Raw genomic sequence first — 5,547 nt, 5'->3', positions numbered from 1 at the left:
TATTTTTGCTGCGAAAAGTGTCGTTATTATATTTTTAACAACAAAAATTAGACATTAGTGATGAATTATTATTCGTTTGGGACCAAATTCTTTGTCTCAAAAAATAAATCATTTTGAGATCAAATTATTTTGTTCTTAAAAGTCTATTTATTAGTGACATTTTCAAAATTTTGTCGCTAAAAATCTTATTTTTAACTTTTTGAAATGCCTTTTAGCGACTATCCTTATGACGATAGAAATTGGTCCCTAAATGTCTTTTGTAACAAAATTTTCATTTTTAGAGACCAAAACATTTGATTCCTAAAACTCTTATATGCTATAATGATAATATTGTAAGTCTTAATTAGTGTATAGAGTTTTTTTGTTGCATCTAGATTTTTTTTAGATGGGACTGTTGCATAGGCACCCCCAGCACCCCCAACAACTCCTAATACCACATGACACACTGTCAGTGACTGAAGTCCAAAAAAATATATATATATATATATATATATATATTTTTCAACCAATCAGCAAGGACCTCCAGCACCCCCACTAAAGGGCCAATGCATTTTCCTAAAATCTTGATATCTATAAAATGTACAAAAATAAGGTAAGAGTGTATAACGCTGGTATAACGCTACTGTTTGTTTGGTTCGGAATAGCTCTTTCCTTGCAGAAGTCGGCTGGACACGTGGGGTGCAAATTACCCACCATCTATCTATCCCTCAATTGCTTTTCCAAGAATTCTCCATATGCTACAAATGGAAGCGGTGGTTCGGCCCAACGAATTCACTTGCATGTCATTTTTCAACTCTTCCTCCCAATTTGCAGGTTTACGTATCTTCTTGACCGTGCGCCGTTTGAGTGAGGTGGGTGTACGTGTCTTCCGTTAAGTATTGCAACAAAACCAGGTCAAGACCACCATCTCTCCCCTCCTAGAATTTTCTTCTGTTCGGTGGATAAAATTTGCAATCAAACGATTCTTTCTCAACTGAAGGCAAATGCATATATGTATATACTCTCTGTTCTGTTTCACTTCCTATCTTGGTTCAGTTTTGTTGTTTCTGGGTTCATAGACTACAGACCAAACTCCACCATCTGGTATGTAATTTAGTGGTTTTCTACTCCTTTTTCGGCTATCTATGGATGCATTAAGATCTGATTTGCATGCCTCTATTCTCATGGGTGTCTGTTAGTGCATACACAAATTAGGCACACCGCCTGTTTGACAACATGCCTGAATATGTAGACCAAAAAATTAGAGGGCTTCTCTAATTGAAAACTTGCGTTGAAAATGGGTGAATGCTCACAAACATTGAATTTCTCACTATATATATATATATATTCTCGATGGAATTGGTATTACACTGTACTTTACATCACTGTTGGCATAGTTGCTGTCGTAACGCTGTTCAAGTTGCTAATCCAAAGTTCTGGTTCCACCGTTGCAAATCCTGGTAATTATATCCCTATTTTGACGTTTATATGTCTGTTGCACAACATTCACCTACAATGTTTTCGTTCCTGCTTATATGTTTAGTAGATGCCCGCCAAGTGTTTGTCAATATGTCTCAATGAACAAAAAGTTTAACAACCTGATTTGGGTAATTGGCTCCTCCACCTGTTCTCAGATTTCCAAGGACTCCAACATCAAATACAACAAATGAAAAGAAATTAATAAAACTATAAATAGGCTTCATTTGGATGTGCTAATTTGAAATTGAAAGATTTGAGGAGAAACTTTGTTAAATTATATCAATACTAGATATTGAATTTAGAGTAACAGTTTTAAAGTGATAGTCTTTGTTAAGTTTACTAGGTTTAATTACAAACCAATTTCAAAAACAACAATCCAAATAGAACGTTGTGATTTTATAACAAACCAACATGTGTGCATATACATTAACCCATCAAAAGCAAACTAAAAACCCATCATGCCATGAATATAAAGATCAAATTTAACAAAGCACAAAATGAAAAAAGAGCTTACAAACCACCAATTCTAGAAGAAGTTTATCAAAACCAAGCACTGAAATATCATCATAAATTCATAATAGACATCCAAAGACACCCAAAAGGGTGACCACATAATAAGAGCTATGGACTACGCAACACAACTAGAAAATTATATGGTTAATTTTAGAGTTCACATGAAAAAGAATCAGAGAACATGCAACTCAAGGGAAATTGCAAAAAAAAACATACTAAAATTATGAACAGAAAACTTAACGAAAGTACAAGAGGAAGAGTAATCATTCATGGCTTCCTAAAGTTTTGAGTAATTTTTTATTTTTTATTTTTTGCCTTTCTCCTTATTTCTTTTCCAAACCTGTTTGCTTTCACAATTTTCTGGATTTAAAAAATGCTTTTTATTTGGTCATTGTTGGTTTTTAAAGACCTTTCTTAATCTAAACTTTCTTAATATGTAGACCAAAAAATTAGAGGGCTTCTCTAAATGATTCTTTATTTTCATTGAGTTACTTTTGGGTTTTCCTTCAACTTGATTGGTATGTTGATAGGTTGGTTAGGTTAAGTGGTTACTGGATTGAACCATGTAATCATCACCATGAAGAAGGGGGGATGTGGCAGTGTTCATGTTGGCTCCTCATTTGTTTGGAACAAAGATTATTTGTTGTGATTACAAAGTTTCTTAAACAATTAATTGTGAACTTTTATTCTTTTATAGTTGGTTTGAAGGTTGATATAATTTTGTAATTTAATTGCTTGGAACCCTCGTATGGTTTAGTCAAAGTTTTCCCATTTTGATGATTTCTTTCTTGTTTTTTGATATGAATTATAATTCTATGTTCTTAAACTGGTTTGGCAATTGCAATGCTCGAATCCCATTATTGATTGTTTGGTGTTTATTGACATTGGATAAGGTACTCTTCTATATGTTTATTTTGTTATACAAAGCAATTAACTTAGTTAGGTTCTTCACATTCATAACATTAACTATATTTTTACGAATTGTTGCATTTCAAAATTCTGATTAATGAAAGAATTGGAAACTCTATGATGAAACAGAGATTGGTTGGGATTGACAGTATTTGGCGTTCTGTTCTCATCCTTGGGAATCATTTGATTTTTTGACAAGGGACTACTTGCCATGGGAAATGTAAGTAAAACATTTCTCTCATCATAATGTTATTGCTCAGTTTCTTCCATTATGGAGCTTTTTCCGTGTGTGTACAAGGAATTTCATGGTTTGTTTGCTCTATGTTTCCTCCATTCAGCGTGTGTACTCATCTCCAATTTTTATTTACCACTCTGGGCCTTGCCTTGTGATGATTGTACAAGGAACTATTTCTTTCGATGTGGGCTTTTTCTTGGTTGTGCAGTGGCTTTTGGCCAACACTGTTAGATTTTGTGCAGAAGATACCTATTATTGGGTGGGTGTTCCAACAACCATTTGTTAGATCAATGCGTTTATCTTGCAATTCAATATAATGTTCTTTTAGAGACAAGGTCGTTTATCAAGATATTGCATCATGTTGCTGCATTCAGTGAAGGTTCTCTCTCACCATCTGCTAGGATGAAGTAGATTCTTTTGTGAATATAGTGCTTCCCTCAGGCACATTATTGAGATGTAGTGTTTCCTCTCTTAGTAGAAAATCTAGACATATTCCTAAATGATAAAAATAGGAAATGGTAGAAAGGATTTCTGATTTTGAAAACTAACTAATTACTAATATAAGAATGATCAGTTCATCATTTCCATTTTGATTCATGATTTAATAATATCCTTGTTATTTCATTTTGCTTGCACGGTCATGGATTCTATTATTGTGAAGTTGTTCCATTTCTTTAAGAGCTAACTAACAAAAACTCTAGACATTTTTCTCGAAACTAGCAAATATAAACTTTTGACATATTTTCCAGGTTTAATTTGAAATGGAATAATGGAATTCAAAACTTTGAAGGCTAACTTGTTTCTAATAATTTCCTCATCTTTTATCATCTGATTATTTGATCTACATTTTTTTGTCCCCTTTTTCAATTCATACAATAAAGTTTAGAGAATTTAATGACAATTTGTTGTGTCTTTGTCTCGTTCTATAATTCCTAGCCAATGATAGCGCAATCGTTACGACTTTGTTCATAGCCAATGATGGCGCAATTCGCGCGTGGGGGTCTAACTAGTATATATTCGAACATGACTCGTAATCTATCTATGGATGAATGCATGATTTTGTTATGGTGCATTTTTTTTTTATTTTATATATAATAAAAAATGGCGTTTTTAGAAAGTTAAAATTGAACCATTTCTTAACGTGTGTGCGTTAGGCTTGGCTTTGACTTCAAGTTCGCCATGGCAGTAATAGAATATGTCATTTATTTATTATTTTTAAAATAAGTATAATTTAGAATTATTAAATTATTTTAATTTTTTCTGTTAATGATGTGATTTATAAAAAGTAGAAAAAAATCGACTTAAGGCACAAAAAAAGTATAAAAATTTTTGCTTTTTTGTTTTGTTTTTGTTTTAGTAGGTTTTTTAAATTTTTTCTTTTTTTTAAAGATTCTTCTACAATAGACCAATGTTATTAATATCGTACCGTATCGGCTGGTACATACCGTTTCAAAATCAAAATGGTACCTACATAGTCCAATTCTATTCCTCCTAAAATACCAGCCGGTTGGAAAACATAATACCATGTAGATACTGGATATACCCGCTAAATTTTTATTTTTTTTTGGGCGATGGTTTAGAATATTAATATGGTGGAAACTTGTATACTCTCTATGAAATACATTAGTTTGTGTTATTTAGTAGACATAGTATGCTTTTAAGACTCTTTTATATATAAATTTGTGATTTATGATATGTATTGTTAAATTATTTGTAACTAAATAATATTTTTAATACATATATAATATTTTCGCGATAAATTCAAATTGGTATCTGGGAACATACCGGTACCGGTTGGCAAGGGCGGAGGCACAACAGGGCTAGAGGGTCACGTGCCCCCCTCAGTTTTGAAAACTTTTTTTTTTTGTTTGTTATTGTCATGTATAAAATGTATTCTTTTTTTTTTTTTTTCTTAACATGTTCTTTGGTTAAGGGTTTATTGTATTGTTCAGAACAAGTAGTTATTTGATACTTTGGCAACACTATGTAGTATTGTTTATATAGTAGATTAAATCAATAGTGTAGCGAAAAATATTATAAATTGAATGTACTGAACACATTATTTTCAAGTAATTGACATACCACTAAGTGTAATTTGTGATTTTCTATGCTTTGAGCATCACGTAGTCAACGCCATATGGTACTCTAAGACTGTTTAATAATTATAAGCAATGTCATCTCTTTAATATTTTTCTGTCAAATAAAAATTAAATAGATTTTATAATAATTTGTGCTATATATGATGTGTTTTTATTTTTTAAAATTAGGAATTTTGATCCATAATTTTTTGTGCTAAAATTATAAACTTATATCATCATCTCACACCGAGCTATTCCACACTATTATAGAATTTTGATTTGTTCTTATTAATAATGAATATGTAATTTTTTATGTTTAAATTTATCTCGTAAAATTATTATTATTTTAATGTT

General features: G+C 31.5%; 1 long non-coding RNA gene across 2 annotated transcripts; it reads left to right on the top strand.

The window, feature by feature from the left end:
• Positions 1-521: 521 nt before the first annotated feature.
• On the top strand, positions 522-3,739 carry LOC145822476 (uncharacterized). Of its 2 annotated transcripts, none has more exons than XR_014363781.1 (2): positions 522-1,083; positions 3,010-3,739. It is a non-coding gene; the product is annotated as an uncharacterized LOC145822476 (long non-coding RNA). The 2 variants fall into 2 exon arrangements; XR_014363780.1 differs by having other exon boundaries at positions 522-1,439.
• Positions 3,740-5,547: the final 1,808 nt, after the last annotated feature.

The sequence above is a fragment of the Camellia sinensis genome, chromosome 3, assembly GCF_055761805.1.
Source record: "Camellia sinensis isolate YWXY chromosome 3, ASM5576180v1, whole genome shotgun sequence".
NCBI classification, from domain to species: domain Eukaryota; kingdom Viridiplantae; phylum Streptophyta; class Magnoliopsida; order Ericales; family Theaceae; genus Camellia; species Camellia sinensis.
The sequence above is the reverse complement of the archived record's forward strand: the minus strand, read 5'-3'. Positions and strand labels throughout refer to the sequence as shown.